General features: G+C 44.2%; 1 protein-coding gene, 1 long non-coding RNA gene and 1 pseudogene across 2 annotated transcripts in view; 2 read left to right on the top strand and 1 right to left on the bottom strand.

Moving 5' to 3' along the window:
• LOC125963932 (uncharacterized) overlaps positions 1-2,216 on the bottom strand; it is a 498,665-nt gene extending 496,449 nt beyond the window's left edge. Inside the window, exon 1 of the long non-coding RNA XR_007476391.1 lies at positions 2,183-2,216. This is a non-coding gene — a long non-coding RNA (uncharacterized LOC125963932). The remainder of the gene's footprint in view (positions 1-2,182) is intronic.
• SV2C (synaptic vesicle glycoprotein 2C) overlaps positions 1-16,547 on the top strand; it is a 244,350-nt gene that overhangs the window by 189,649 nt on the left and 38,154 nt on the right. The gene's annotated exons all lie outside the window — the stretch shown is intronic.
• On the top strand, positions 4,985-6,559 carry LOC105748057 (G2/mitotic-specific cyclin-B1-like; annotated as a pseudogene).

The following is a 16,547-nucleotide window of genomic DNA, read 5'->3' as shown; positions in this document are numbered from 1 at the left end:
CTGTGAGTGCTGAGAGAAGGTAGTGAACTTTGGTGATGGTGATATCATGGGGCTGGATGAGGCATGGGAACAGAGAGGTGGACCCCAGGACGCGGGCGCTGAGACGACCTGAAGAGAATACATGTTTCCCAGAGTTCTGAGTGCAGGTCTTTGGAACCCAGTGTGGGCCCCTCCTGCTGAATGGCCACGACTCTACTAGAGTGACCTTGTTGGGACAGGTGGTTAAAGCCAGGTGCTTCTACTAATGGCACTGTTTCCCCATCCCTGAGGATTAGCAGGGAATTTTAAGAGCAAACTTTCCCACACTATGAAACAACAACACAAATGCTACAGGAAGTAGATCGTTATTACCTTTTTTTTTTGGTAATAAGCATTTATATGCTGCAGGTGTTATCAGAAAGCATTTGGTGGAGAATGCAGCCCTCTACCAAAACCCCAGGGGGAAAAAACATTCCTTTGTTCTTCTTATTGTGTGCCACCTTTACTTGTTCTTTAGGGTGTGTTTAAAAGCATATGAGGGGGCTTCCCTGGTGGCGCAGTGATTGAGAGTCCGCCTGCCGATGCTGGGGACACGGGTTCGTGCCCCGGTCCGAGAAGATCCCACATGCCACGGAGCGGCTGGGCCCGTGAGCCATGGCCGCTGAGCCTGCGCGTCCGGAGCCTGTCCTCCGCAACGGGAGAGGCCACAACAGTGAGAGGCCCGCGTACCGCAAAAAAAAAAAAAAAGAAAAGAAAAGAAAAAAAAGCATATGAGGAGGGCTTCCCTGGTGGCGCAGTGACTGGGAATCCGCCTGCCAATGCAGGGGACACGGGTTGGAGCCCTGGTCCGGGAAGATCCCACATGCCGCGGAGCAACTAAGCCCGTGCACCACAACTACTGAGCCTGCGCTCTAGAGCCCGCGAGCCACAACTACTGAGCCCACATGCCTAGAGCCCGTGCTCCGCAACAAGAGAAGGTACTGCAATGAGGAGCCCGTGCAGCACGAGGAGTAGCAACGAAGACCCAACACAGCCAAAAATAATAAATAAATTTATTTTTTAAAAAAAAAGCATATGAGTAGGAAAAAATGGCAACCCCTGTAGATCAATTTCATAGCAAAAAAAAAATCGAAAGAGCTTAAAACTTAATAACAAAACCTAACAGAAAAACAAAATGTGTTTGTACAGGAATAAAATCTAAAGTCTTCTGAAGTCTTGTTTCCAAACCTTTGTCTGAAAACAAGTTTTAAAATATCCTTATTATCGCTATCAATTTTGAGTACTTGTGCCACAGATGGGCACAATGACTAGTTTACAGGAGGATCTCATCCTCGGCACTATTGACATTTGGGCTGGATAATTCTTTGGGGGTGGAAGGAGCTGCCCTGTGCATTATAAAATATTTAGCAGCATCCCTGGCCTCTGCCCACTAGATGCCAGTAGTAACCCTCCTCCCCCAAGCTCATGGTAATAAAAAAATGTCTCCAGACATTGCCAAATGTCTCCTAAGATATGATTACCATATTTAGCAAATAAAAATGCAACTAGGATGCCTAGTTACATGTGAATTTTATAGACCCACAGACATAGAAAACAGACTTATGATTACCAAAGGGGAAAGGGATAAATTAGGAGGTTGGGATTAATTTATACATCCTACTATATATAAAGTAGATAACCAACGAGGACCTACTGTATAGCACAGGGAACTATACTCAATATTTTGTAATAACCTATAAGGGAAAAGAATCTGAAAAAGAATAGATATATATTTATGTATAACTGAATCACTGTGCTGTACACCTGAAATTAGCACAACATTGTAAATCAACTATACGTGAATTTTTAAAAAGTGAATGTCAGATAAACAGCAAATAATTTTTAGTGTAAGTATGTCCCAAATAGTGCATGGGACATACTTTTTTTTTTCTTTTTAATTTATTTATTTTTGGCTGCGTTGGGTCTTTCTTGCTGCGTGAGTGCTTTCTCTAGTTGCGGTGAGCGGGGGCTACTCTTCGTTGCGGTGCGCGGGCTTCTCATTGCAGTGGCTTCTCTTGTTGCGGAGCACGGGCTCCAGGCGCGCGGGCTTCAGTAGTTGTGGCATGTGGGCTCAGTAGTTGTGGCTCGCGGGCTCTAGAGCGCAGGCTCAGTAGTTGTGGCGCACGGGCTTAGTTGCTCCGCGGCATGTGGGATCTTCCCGGACCAGGGCTGGAACCCGTGTCCCTTGCATTGGCAGGCAGATTCTTAACCACTGTGCCACCAGGAAAGTCTGCATGGGACATACTTATACTAAAAATTTTTTAGATCGAATATGACTGGTGACCTGATTTTATGTGGCCACCCTGCGGCGGGGGATCGGGGTGGCAGGGAAAGCAGGATCGTTGATGCATTAAACAAGATGATGTGCGTGAGGTACCTGGCACATGGTGAGTGTACTATAAATATTCTGGGAATCTGCTACAGGCCTTGAATGCACTTATCTGTATCCCTCCTGGAGGCTGCAGTTGGAAGCTCAAAGCTTCCTGTCCTTTACCACAACTGTAATCGGAGTGGGGTGCGCCATCATGAGGAGAAAGGGAGCCCACGTGTGAATCTGTAAGGGCTGGTACTAGCGTTCTGGTTAAAGCTGGTTTTATAGCTGCTCTCCTGGAGCAGCAGTCTGCCTGTGCTCTAGTGCTCTGTCACCGTGGGCTCCCTGAGTTTTTACATCATTTCTCTTAAGTAGCAGCCAGAGAAGGTGACGTTGAGTGAAAAACTGCTGCGCTTGTCCCAGACTCAGTCACTCTGGGTTTGATTTTTCTGGCGCCGCAGCCCTAGAAAACCATTCTCTGGGATGCACCAGGACCAATCATTTCCACAGTGGGTAGCAGTGAGGACCTTCTTTCTGGGCCAAGATTAATGACCCAAGCAATCAGCCTTTCCAGAGAGCAAAGGTGAAATGTAACTCTGGGTAGATGCCTGACATTTTGAAACAAAGGGAAAGGGGGTGGGGGCGGGTGAGGAAAAATAGCATTTGTATGTCTCACGCAGGGTCATAAATCAGGGATGGGCAAGAGTGAACTGAGTTTCTGCCAACAATTGAACTGATTTGGGTTCCTATGTTCTATTTTCAAACAATCTGTATGAAACATGCTTTAAAGACATGAGAAGTGCCCCTTTGAGTTACGTATTGGTATATGAACCCTTGAGAGTTTTACTTTTCCAAAAGAAAGTCCAGTTCGTGTGGGGGAAGTCTTAAGTCTGTCCACGAGAAAGTACATTCGTTACTCTAGAGGGAAGCCAAACTATAACATTAGAAACTGGGGGAAATGAAGAAGTATTGGCAAAGTGTACAAACTTTCAGTTGTAAGTTGAATAAGTTCCGGGGATCTAATATGACCATAGTTCTGTGTGTGTCATAGTGACAACAGATAAATAATTCTGTATTGTATACTTGAAATTTGTGGAGTAGATCTTAAATGTGGGTTGGTGTATATATGTATTAACTTGATTATGATAATCATTTCACAAGCTATATATATATATATCAAATCATCACATTGTACACCTTAAACGGGTACATTTTAAAAATTGTCCATCATACCTCAATAAAGCTTGAAAAAACAAAAAAACAAAAATTGTAAAGACTTCCTTGGTGGTCCAGTGGTTAAGACTCTGCACTTCCACTGCCTGCGGGGGCTTGAGTTTGATCCCTGGTTGGGGAACTAAGATCCCACATGCCATGTGGTGCGACCAAGAAATAAAAAAAATTTTTTTTAAATCGTAAAACAGTTCCAACGTATTTCAGAATACCACCATGCATGATCTCCTACCACAAGGAAATTCAGCTAGAAATCAGTTACCGAAACAAAACTCCATATATTTGGAAATTAGGAAATATAATGATATGTTTCCAAAAAGTCACTTTTGAAGGTATTAGGCAAATACTCTGATTTTAAAGGAATCCAAGAACAGGTTACTTATTGATTAACTAAATAAGCATTTGTCGAGCGACTACTCTTTGCCACGTTTTGTACTAAAGATGAATAAGACATGGCCCCTGCCCTCCAGGAAGAGACTTGCCGATGAATGATCACTCTGCTGCGGCTTTTCTCTGTGTCAGGCACCATGCTAAGGGCTGTGGGAATTCACAGGATCCCAAGATAGCTCAGTGGGGGAAGTGAATACTTGTTAATGTGTCTGGAAGAATTTACAGAGGATGTTCCTCTCTACTTGGTGAAAAGAAGACTGAAGCTTAGGAGTTCTCCAAACTGACAAGGATGGGGAAGGGTAAAGATGTAAAGATGTTGCACAGCAGGTAGCAAAGATTGGAAGGAGGGAGGAATGAGGCTGGAGAGATGGGCAGGAGCCAGGTCTTGGAGGGCCCTGTGGTCACACTAAAGAATCTGAACTTTATCCTGAAGGGCCAGTGGAGAACCACTAAAAGGTTTCAAGCTAGTAAGTGAGTTTGTGATTCCGTTTTTCTTATGGAAAGATCTCTGGAAGGTACATGGAAGATAGATTAGACTAGGCAGGTTGGAAGCTGGTTGGAAACTCTGTTAAAGAGAGGTGGTATTCAAATAACAAATGCTGGCGAGGGTGTGGAGAGAACTGTACACTGTTGGTGGGACTGTAGATTGGTGCAGCCACTGTGGAAAACAGTACTTCCCTGGTTGTGCAGTGGATAAGACTCCATGCTCCCAGTGCAGGGGGGCCAGGTTTGACCCCTGGTCAGGGAACCAGATCCCACATGCATGCTGCAACTGAGAATTTGCATGCCACAACTAAGGAGCCCGCCTGCCGCAACTAAGGAGCCCATGTGCTGCAACTAAGGAGCTGGTGAGCCACAACTAAGGAGCCCGCTGGCTGCAACTAAGACCCAGTGCAAACAAATGAATAAATAACTACTAAAAAAAAAAGAAGGAAAACTGAAAATGGAACCACCATATGACCCAGCAATTCCACTCTTGGGTATATATCTGAAGAAAAAAACGAAAACAACTACTTCAAAAAGGTACATGAGGGAATGGCTCTTGGCCTGCGGTGGGTTCAAGGTCCCCGGCTGGTCAGTGGCTCCCGTGCTCTGCTTCTCCCCACTGAGCTGCTGCCTGGTGCGGAGGAAGCCATGGCGCTCTGGATCACCAGGGTGAGCTGCTAGGGACGGTGAACAAACGCGGCTCTCCTGGCTCGCTGCGTCTCCTCTCCCTATCTCGCCTGCTGGAGTTCCCCTGGCAGGAGTGGACCGGGACAGATTTGGGGGGAGGATGGCAGTCAGTGGGCCCCTAAAATGGTGGGAGAGTTTGGGGTGCGGACGGATGGAGAGAGGAAGAACACGAAAATTAATGCTGAAAATAAGGCGAAGGTCAGTATGGCAGGCACAAAGCGCGTGCCTGTGGCCACTGTTGCAACCTCTAAGCCCGGGCTGAGGCCAAGGACAGCTCTTGGAGACATCGGCAACAAAGTCAGTGAACAGCCACAGGCCAAACTACCCCTGAAAAAGGAAGCAAAAACTTTAGGTGCTGGAAAAGTTATTGCTAAAAATCTACCAAAACCTCTGGAAAAGGCTCCTATACCTGTGCCGGAACCCCCAGCGGAGCTGGATCTGGAGCCAGAGCCAGAACCCGAGCCTGTTAAAGCAGAGAAACTTCCCCCTGAGCCTATTTTGGTTGATACTCCCTCTCCAAGCCCCATGGAAACATCTGTCTGTGCCCCTGCAGGAGAATATGTGTGTCAGGCTTTCTCTGATGTAATTCTTACAGTGAGTGATGTGGGTGCAGAAGATGGAGCGGATCCAAACCTTTGTAGTGAATATGTAAAAGATATCTATGCTTATCTGAGACAACTGGAGGAAGAGGAAGCAGTCAGACCAAAATACCTACTGGGTCGTGAAATCACTGGAAACGTGAGAGCCATCCTAACTGACTGGCTAGTGCAGGTTCAAGTGAAATTCACTTACTCCAGGAGACCATGTACATGACTGTTTCCATGATTGACCAGTTCATGCAGGATAGTTGTGTGCCCAAGAAGATGCTGCAGCTGGTTGGTGTCACTGCCATGTTTACTGCAAGTAAATACGAGGAAATGTACCCTCCAGAAATTGGTGACTTTGCCTTTGTGACTGACAACACCTACCCTAAGTACCAAATCAGACAGATGGAAATGAAGATTCTAAGAGCTTTAAATTTTAGTCTGGGTCGCCCTCTACCCCTGCATTTCCTTAGGAGAGCATCTAAGATTGGAGAGGTTGATGCTGAGCTACAAACTTTGGCCAAATATCTGTTGGAACTATGTTGGACTACGATATGGTGCACTTTCCTCCTTCTCAGGTTGCAGCGGGAGCTTTTTGTTTAGCACTGAAAATTCTTGATAATGGTGGATGGACACCAACTCTACAACATTACCTGTCATACACTGTCAACAATGGCTTCTTGTTGTTATGCAACACCTGGCTAAGAATATAGTCATGGTGAATCGTGGGCTTACAAAGCACATGACTATCAAGAACAAGTAGGCCACATCTAAGCATGCTAAGATCAGCACTCTAGCACAGCTGAATTCTGCACTCGTTCAAGATTTAGCCAAGGCTGTGGCAAAGGCTTAACTTGTGAACTTTGGAATACTATAATATCTGCAAATAAAATTGGCACCATGTGCCATCTGTACATATTTAAAAAAAAAGGTACATGCACCCCAATGTACATAGTATCATTACTTACAATAGCCAAGGTATGGAAGCAACCTAAGTGTTCATCAACAGATGAATCGATGTAGAAGATGTGGTATATGTACACAACGGAATGCTACGGAGCCATAAGAAGAAGAATGAAATTTTGCCATTTGCAACAATGGATTTGGAGGGTATTATGCTTAGTGAAATAGGTCAGAGAAAGGCAAATACTATATTATAATCAATTATATGTTGAATCTAAAAAATGAAACAAACTAGTGAATATAACAAAATAGAAACAGACATAGATATAGAGAACAAACTAATGGTTACCAGTGGGCAGAGGGAAGGGTCGAGGGGCAAGATAGGGGTAGCAGATTAAGAGATACAAACCACTATGTCTAAGATAAATAAGCTACAGGGATATATTTTATAGCACAGCACAGGGAATATAGCCAATATTTTATAATAACTATAAATGGAGTATAGCCTTTAAAAATTGTGAATCGCTGTGTTGTATACCTGAAACATACAATATTGTACATCAGCTATTCCTAATAAAATTAACACACGTTGTTCCCAGAAGAGAAAAACAGGAGATATTAAAATCATTTAACCACAGGGCATTTCCCAGTCAGAGGAGAAGAAAGCCAAAGCACTGGCACCAGGTCCTGAGGCCCCTACTGGGTCAAGCAGACCCTGCTGTTGCTGGACCATGGAGAGATCCAAGGCTCAGGACTCAGGGCGGTATCCATGACACACATACTTCAGTATTGCAGAAGTGGGCACAGCCCTACAGATCCATGCCCTCTGCACATCAGCCCCGTTAGGGTGAGCTGAACGAGGGATGAGGGCCTGGCCTAAAGCAGAGGTGGAAAGAAAGGAACACTTTTGGGAGAAATACAGAAAATAGCATCATATTCTCAGTGATTGACTAGACACAGGGAGGGAAGAGAGTAGAGGCTGGCTTCCACATTCCTGGTCTGGAAGGCTGTGAGGAAGGAAGGTTGAGCATCTCCACCCGGGCTGGGACCTTTCATGAAGCATCCTATGACCACAAACATCCTATGACCACAAACACCACAAAGATCAGAAGGCTGTTCTCTGGGTGGGTTTAAACTGGATACGAGTGAGCAGTATCCGGCTATGGGGCTGATGGAGTGGACCTCTCCAGACTCGTATTTCCACCCACTGTGCCTGGAAGCAGGGTGTGATGTCCTCTTCCTTGAGCTCCCAGGTCATTGTGATCGCCATGCATTTCCTAGCCTGTTAGAATGGAATTTTTTTTGACATAAATGACAAAACTCTATGGGCCATTTTGGGCCTGAATCATGAGCTAAGCAGCTGTTTCGCTTGTCAAGCGTTAAACGATTTGTTCTGGATCAGAGGCTACAAGGCAAGAAATGGGGCTAGAAAAACAGGAGCAGGTAGAGAGGTCAACAGTTAGTGGAGATGTATGAGTGCGACCTTTGGCACCAGCAACAAAGAACACTCCGGCTGACCTCTGTTGTCATAACACGGGAAATACTACAGCCCCTTCCTCATCCCCACCCTGGGGAGAAAAACTTTCTTCTAAGAGTGGATTCCATGAGCATTTCTGTGCTCTGTCATTAAAAATCTGCTGGAAATGAAGAGAGAGCTTTTACTGATCATGAGCAAACTCTTGCTGACACCATGTGCAAAGAACAAAGAGATCTTCGTCTGGAATAGAATAGGGATCATGAAGTTGTATGCAGCACTGTTTAGAAAAAAATAGTTTTTAGGGCTTCCCTGGTGGCGTGGTGGTTGAGAGTCCGCATGCCGATGCAGGGGACATGGGTTCGTGCCCCGGTCTGGGAAGATCCCACATGCCGCGGAGCAGCTGGGCCCGTGAGCCATGGACGCTGAGCCTGCATGTCTGGAGCCTGTGCTCCGCGACAGGAGAGGCCACAACAGTGAGAGGCCCGCGTATCACAAAAAATATATATATATATTTTTAAGGACAGCTGATTTGAAAGCAGATTGACTGATTTGCTAATATGGAAAACAAGTATCATTTTGCTACAAGTTCTCTACCAACCTTTGGGCACTTGTGTCAGTACAAATTGTGGTTTACAAGTTTGTTTTGTTCTGTTCAATTTTGAAAGTGTTCCATTTCTTACCATGGATCTATACTCAAGAGAGGTTTTCCTGTGGCTTCATCTGGTCCAGGCACAAGATCTTAGAATCAGAGAGAACCTGAGCCCCAGAAATGGCTTTAGAGTCTATTAGTCCAACTTTCTACCTAATGTAAGAATTCCCAGTATTTATTTTTGTTTGCTTTTCAGTTTCCTAAAACGATGCCTGTTCACAAAATGAACATAGTTGATTTATTATTATTCGTCCATGGACATCAGCTTATGTAAGAGTTTATATATTAATATAAGTCTGCAAAACATATACAGTTCCTTTTTTTTTTTTTTTTTTTAATGTGGTACGCGGGCCTCTCACTGTTGTGGCCTCTCCCGTTGCGGGGCACAGGCTCCGGATGCACAGGCTCAGCGGCCGTGGCTCACGGGCCCAGCCGCTCCGTGGCATGTGGGATCTTCCCGGACCAGGGCACGAACCCGTGTCCCCTGCATCAGCAGGCGGACTCTCAACCACTGCGCCACCAGGGAAGCCCTATACAGTTCCTTTTAAATAAATATTTATGTGTGTAAAACAGAGAAGGAAAGTGAATGCGTGCCTATATGTGCTATAAGATAATAAATATGAATATATTCAGTGTATTTACAGAGTAATGAGCTGCCTTTATATGCATTTATAAGCTTCATTTGTATATGGTCAAAATTTGACTATCCTATAGGCTATTGTGGTATATATTTATAGAAAAATTTTTGATAAAATTTCAATTGACCTACATTATTATTATTTATTATTATTTTGGCTGCATTGGGTCTTCGTTGCTGTGTGCAGCCTTTCTCTAGTTGCGGTGAGCGGGGGCTACTCTTCCTTGTGGTGCTCAGGCTTCGCATTGTGGTGGCTTGTCTTGTTGGAAAGCATGGGCTGTAGGCGTGTGGGCTTTAGTAATTATGGCACACGGGCTCAGTAGTTGTGGCTTATGGGCTGTAGAGCGCAGGCTCAGTAGTTGTGGCACACAGGCTTAGTTGCTCCACGACATGTGGGATCTTCCCAGACCAGGGCTCGAGCCCGTGTCCCCTTCATTGGCAGATGGATTCTTAACCACTGCGCCACCAGGGAAGTCCTTGACCTACATAGTCATAGTACTAGTACTATATTATTGTCTGTCTACAAAAGAAAATTCCAAAGGACCTTTGTTTAAAACAGACAAACACACACATCTCTCTCTCTCTCTCTCTCTCTCTCTCTCTCTCTCACACACACACACACACACACACACACACACACACACACACACACACTTTATGCTGTCAGCTTTTTTCAAACCCTTGGACTCATTTCTGTCAGGGAAGCTTGGGAAGCACCATGCTTGAATGAGTCTTACATGCTTTTACCAGGAACTCTTTCTGGAAAGGTCCTCTCATTCTTTCTTTTCATATTTGGAGCACTCACAGCAGATAAACCCTGAAAAATAAGCCCATAAATTTCTGCGTTTCAAAAGCCACCAGGCAGTGTGCTTCTTCAAAAGTGTGGTTAGGATCACAAGTCAGAATCAGGAACCAGAAGCATAATGTGACTTCCTCCTGCTGTTGACTCTGGCTCTGTGCATTCCAAATGGTAGGACCAGAGCTTAGAAACAGAAATAGAGAAACCAGCAAGAAAGGTCAGCTTGTGGCCTAGGCCTGCTCTTAGAGACAGACAACTACGACAGTTAGTTGCACCCTCTCCCTGGGGTGTGTAATTCCAGTTGAATTGGCCCTCACTTCTTGAATGCATGATTTTGTGCTGCAGACAGATCCCCACGAACTCTGTGTGTGTGATTTCTTTGTGTATCACTGTTGGCAATAGCGCTTGTGCCATTACCGCTCAAGAGGCAACTGGCCTTGGCCTGAGAATCCAAAATCAGACTGTGACTAGAGATACAGGTTTACAGATGAAAGATCTGTGAATATCATTTTCTTTCCCACCCAGAGACACCGAGGCACTTCCTCACTGCTCTCCATAAATGAGTCCTGTAGTGTCAATGTTAAGATTCGTCAGAGTCAGAATTAACAACGTTAGTTTAGTTCTGAAAGTTGTATATGGATGCTAAATACTGTCACAGTTATCATTCCAGTTTCCTTATCTCCTCTCTTTTCCCATCAGACCTTACATTTCAGAAAAATCAAAGACTTGCAACTCTTTGAAAAGGTTTTTTCCCCCTCTGAGTAAAAAGTAATACAAGGTGATACAAAACTTAAAAATTAAATAATGCCAAAGCGAAAGGCCCCTAATAGCTCCCACCCGCTACCTTGAATAACCATGTAAAATAGTTGAGTATCTCTTCCTCCCACTTGTTTTCTAGATATAATGATATAGTTTATGTGTATATAAAAATGAAATCACTACTATTTACATTGGTTTGAAAAGGTTTTTTTCCTCACTGAGCATGTTACTTGGACAGTTTCCAAATCAGTTCAGAGAAATCTACCTCACTTTTTTGCCAATAGTTACACTGTCTTCTATAGCATGGCTGTACCATAGTTTTGTTTGTTTGTTTGTTTGTTTGTTTTTGCGGTACGGGGGCCTCTCACTGTTGTGGCCTCTCCCGTTGCAGAGCATAGGCTCCGGACACGCAGGCTCAGCGGCCATGGCTCACGGGCCCAGCCGCTCCGCGGCATGTGGGATCTTCCCGGACCGGGGCACGAACCCGTGTCCCCTGCATCGGCAGGCGGACTCTCAACCACTGCACCACCAGGGAAGCCCCTGTACCATAGTTTATTTACCTATTCTCTTCACCCTTGCTTTCCCCCCCGTTTTTTAACAAATGAGAAGAAGGTGAAACATGTCTGCTGATATTGGCCACAAGGACTGTCCAGCTGCACCTGGTTGAATCTTACGGAGCCACAGATAATACTAGATGTGTGACAACCTGAGTTTCTAGCTGAGGATTAATGTTTCATGCTGATTAGATAGTATTTATATTTTAAACCAGTGACAGGTTGAGGGGATAACATTTTATTTCTATAGGAATAAAAGCAGAAATTCACCTGATCATTGTTCCCTTCCTAAGCTTGTTGGCCACTTGAGAAAATGTATTTGGAGCCACTTTTCCAAAGAGAATTTTAGTTGGCTATGTGCCTTGTGAGTGAAGACCACTGACACAGAAATATAGGTGATTTATGTTTTAGCTATTGAAAACTGATCTCACCTATAGTATTTTATTAATATTCATTAATAATACTAATGTTCTAGGACATTGGTGTCTTGTACCTAAAATATGCCTTCTTACCAAGGAACCGGGTCATTGAAAATATCATATAACTATCAATCAAATATAGATCAATAGAGTAGGTGCCAATTCACCAGTACTTCAGACACAGAGCCCAGAAAAGAACATGAAAGCCAGCATTCTTCTCCATGCGGACCACTCTTCTGCCTTGGCACCTTGAAAGATTTCAGACAGTCAGGCAGCTGGGAAGGCATCTGGTTTCTGCATTCAGAGCACATCAGCTTGAGCCTGGTAAATGGCCTTGATTATCATGCAAGACACATAACACTCTTATTAGTGCCACGCTGATTAGCGCTGCACAGTCACCGCTTTCTGTAATACCCTAATTGAGGTCCTTCCTTGCCTGGAATGTACATTATGTTTAGATAAATCCCTCAGTATGATATTCTAATGGGTATTTTAAACAAAGTCCAAAGGACAGTTAGAACCACCGTCTACGCAAGAATCTTTTTTTTTTTAAAGACAAAAAAGGCATGGTGCCAACATGAAGAAGAGAATCCGTTTTACTAAGTGCGGGTGAATATCCGAAAGCAACAACCGCTTTCCCAGTTGCATGTGGCTTGTATCACATTCTAGTCCTTCACTCCATGCTCATGTCTCCCCACTTCCTGATGTCTGTGGTTTGGGCTTTGTGTCACTCTCAAATGCAAATGTGACTCATCTTGAAATGGAGCTGGGGAGGAGGGGTCCTGAGAATTCACCGCCGAGTAGTTATGGCAGTCATTGTCGTCATTCTTATCATTCATTTTTAATCTAGGTTAATGGTATTTTAGTTTTACAAAGCATCTGCAGGGTCATTTCTTAAGACCCTCACTGTGTCTACCCCTCATTCAGGCCACAGGATATCATCCATCAGTCTCTGTCTCTCCGTACCGCCCCTCCCGTCCCAGGGCATATCCTAAAAGGGGAGTAGGGCTGAACTCCTTTTCTAGGACTCCCTCCTGCTTCTAGGGCTCTCCTTTCTCTCTTCAAGTCAAATAGCTGTAATACAGTAGGAGAGAGTCGGGGATCGGGCATGGCACCGTCAGTCCTGGCTGGTCTCTTCTGCTTCTTTAGTACTGATTTGAACTGTATCTCAAACTTGGATGTTAGAAATTTACGAATTTGCTCTCTTCGTTTTCACGGACCCGAATCAGACAGGAAATTTATCAAGGGCTCTTAAGAGAAGACTCCTTGGGATAGGTACCTCCGCCCCTTCTGTACTCCCTCTACACTTCCTTTAGAACCTGTTCTAGCATGAGTCATACTGTTTATCATGTCTGTTAACACATCTGCCTCTTCTTCTGTACTTTAACTCCTTGACGGTGGGAAATAAGCGTTAGCCTCTACATCTCAGCACTGTGACTGGTACAGAGAGGCACTCAATAAAAGTATGAATGAATGAACAGAAAGTAAATTAAGGTATCACTAGGCATTAGGGAAGTGCAAATTAAAACCATGGTGAGATACCACTACACACCTATAGAAGGCCAAAATTTAACCAAAAAAAAAAAAAAAGAACTGTCAAAAAGGTGGTGGGAAGTGTGTAAAGAAGCTAGAACTCTCATATACTAGTGGTAGGGGGGCAAAATGGTACAGCCACTGTGGAAGATAGTTTGCAGTTTCTTATAAACCTAAGCATATACTTATTAAATGACTCAATTTACCCAGTCCTAGGTATTTACCCAAGAGAAAGGGAAAACTTTGGGATACACAAAAACCCGTCTGAAGTGTTTATAACGGCTTTATTTATAATCCCCTAAAAATGGAAAAATTCCAGCGGTCCTTCAGCTGATGAGTGGGTAAACACATGAAATATCCACACAGTGAAATGCTACTCAGCAGCGAAAAGGAGCAACTATTAAAATGTGCAGCAGTCTGCATGAATGCATTATGCGAAGTGTGAGAAGCCAGAGTTTAAAAGCTGTGTACAATATACATCCATTTATATGACATTGTGGAAAAGGCAAAACTGTAGGGACGGAGAACAGACCAGTGATTGCCAGGGGTCAGGCATAGAGGAGGGGTTGACTCTGAAGGGGCAGCAGGAAGGAATGTTTCGGGGTGATGCAACAATCTGTATCCTGATTCTGATGGTGGTTACGTGACTCCGTACATTTATCAAACTCACAGAACAATGTAACTTAAAAAGTAATAACAGGGCTTCCCTGGTGGCGCAGTGGTTGAGAGTCCACCTGCCGATGCAGGGGACACGGGTTCGTGCCCCGGTCCGGGAGGATCCCACATGCCACAGAGCGGCTGGGCCCGTGAGCCATGGCTGCTGAGCCTGCACGTCCAGAGCCTGTGCTCTGTAATGGGAGAGGCCACAACAGTGAGAGGCCCGCAAACCGCAAAAAAAAAAAAAAAAAAAAAAAAAGTAATAAAAAATTTTACTGTATACAAATTACAAATTTAATTTGAAAAAGTAAATCAAAGTTGTTTTGCTGCTTAGTGTAGATTCAGAAAAAATGTCAAAACAAAAGTAGCCTGCAGCAATTCTGTACATGTTCAAGTACATATGTAAACACAAAAGGGTATGCTTGTGTGTGTGTGTGTGCGCGCGTGTGCATTTAACAAACATTTAAAGAACACTTCCTATAGACCAGGACTTGCTATAGGCACTGGGGTTATATTGATGAGTAACAAAAGCAGAATTCCTGCTTTCATGGTGTGGAAAGGGAGAGACAGTAAAAAAGTAAACAAATCAATGAATTCACAGCTTTGGATAGCAGTAAGTGCTGTGGAGACAATAGAGCAGGTCTTGATGATAAGAGTGGGATTGGGTGTTCAGGCCTCTCTGAAGAGATGACCTTAAACTGAGACCTGGAAAGTATAAAGGAGGCATGCATGTATGCAAATACTCAGGCAGAGCAGTCCAGGAAGGGAAAACGTCAAACGCAAAGACCCCGAGGGGACTCCTTTGAGGACAAGAAATACTGAAAAATCCTCTCACTTCAAAACTCATAGGAAGGCTGGCTGACATACAACCACCATCCTTTCAGTGCATGGCTGGGCTTCCTAGGAAATAAGGCAAAGCCCCTAAAATGGAATTAAGCTTTGTGTATTCAGAGAACTTGAAGCAGGTCGGTGGGATGGACCAAGTGAAGGAGGGGACCAGCAGAAGATGAGCTCAGATATGTAGGTGGGGATCAGTTTCCGTTGGCTCCAGCACTTTTAAAAAAGAATTCCTTTATATGAAGCTCTTAGATCAAATGTGAAGTGAACAAGGTATGTTTTCTTAGTTCCATCATGTGATTTCCTCTGTGTTTTGGATATCTGAGACGTTTGAACTTCTGCTACACAAAACATTGAGAGGAGGCATCCCCTCCTAAAGTTTATGTTGTAGTTAATTTAGCAGTCCACATAGTCCTCAGGTATTAAATTCCCAGAAAGTGCTTATGAATCTAAGATTGATGTAGCATGTTTATATGATGTAGGTTGTTTATATGATTTATCAACAAAGTCTGTGTTTGAGTAAGCATAGACATGCGGACATGTGTGGTATAAGATTCTCCCTCAAATCCCGGTGGAGAAGATTCTGGTGCATAACTTCAGCTCTGTGGCCTTGAGGAACTCATGGCACCTCCAGAATCTCACTTGGCTCCTGTGCAAACAATGAATAATTATACTAGTCTCCCAGGGATGGAATGTAGACTATCTGACTTTTGCTCACAGCAGCCTTCTAAAATACCAAGAATTGCAAAAATTAGAATTTTGTCTCACATAATTAATCTATGCCTCCATCAATCTCTTCTCTGTTTTCAATTAGATTTGATATGCTTCATTCTTTCTCCTTTAGAGTCATGGTGGAATTTTGCTTTCAACCATTTTACATTCATTCAAATATTGGTTTTCTTTTAGTTCTTGAGAGATTTCCATCGGTATCCTGTTTGCTTGTTTTCATTATATTATAATAAAAACCTGTTTAGAAATTTAAAATTCTCTTGAATTGAGAATGTGGAATGTGCGTGTGGAAAGATTGGCAAATGCCAGTTCTTAATCATTGCACTGGTCAGCATGCTGGCAGGAAACCAGTGACACCCTCAGAGGGGGTCGCTGAAAAGAGCTGCATGGGAACAGTTAAGAGAAACCAGTACAGAATAATAAAGTACCTCGGAGCTAGTAGCAGAAGGCCATCCTGTGCCCACTATGCCTCAAAGGGCAAGGAGAGACAGGGATTGCCAGAACCTGACAAGAGCTGTGATTTCACGAGAAGTTTCCAGGGGTTGAGCACACCCACTGTCAAACCTCCACGCAGCCAGGAGGAGGGGAGAAGGGAAGCAAGGGGAATAAATATCCTGCACCCTGCTGCCACCCTCTGTTCTCCTGCCAGTGCTTCCTTTATTCAAACCCAACTGGAAGCTGGAGGGCAAGGGGGCCAGTTGGTATGGTCCATAGAGGGCCATTTCCTGGCACACAGCAGAGACAAGAGTGCAGAGTGGTCTGCTGGAGACAGAAGATACCCAGCCCAGGGCTCTGTTGGAAAAAGCACTGTCCCAAATTCATTTACCTTGGCCTTTGGAGTTTGGTTGTTCAGAAACACACCGCGTCCATAGGTGCAGACCCCTTTGA

This window comes from Orcinus orca, chromosome 3, assembly GCF_937001465.1.
Source record: "Orcinus orca chromosome 3, mOrcOrc1.1, whole genome shotgun sequence".
Taxonomy (NCBI): domain Eukaryota; kingdom Metazoa; phylum Chordata; class Mammalia; order Artiodactyla; family Delphinidae; genus Orcinus; species Orcinus orca.
Note: the sequence above shows the minus strand (reverse complement) of the source record. Positions and strands in the feature narration are given on the sequence as shown.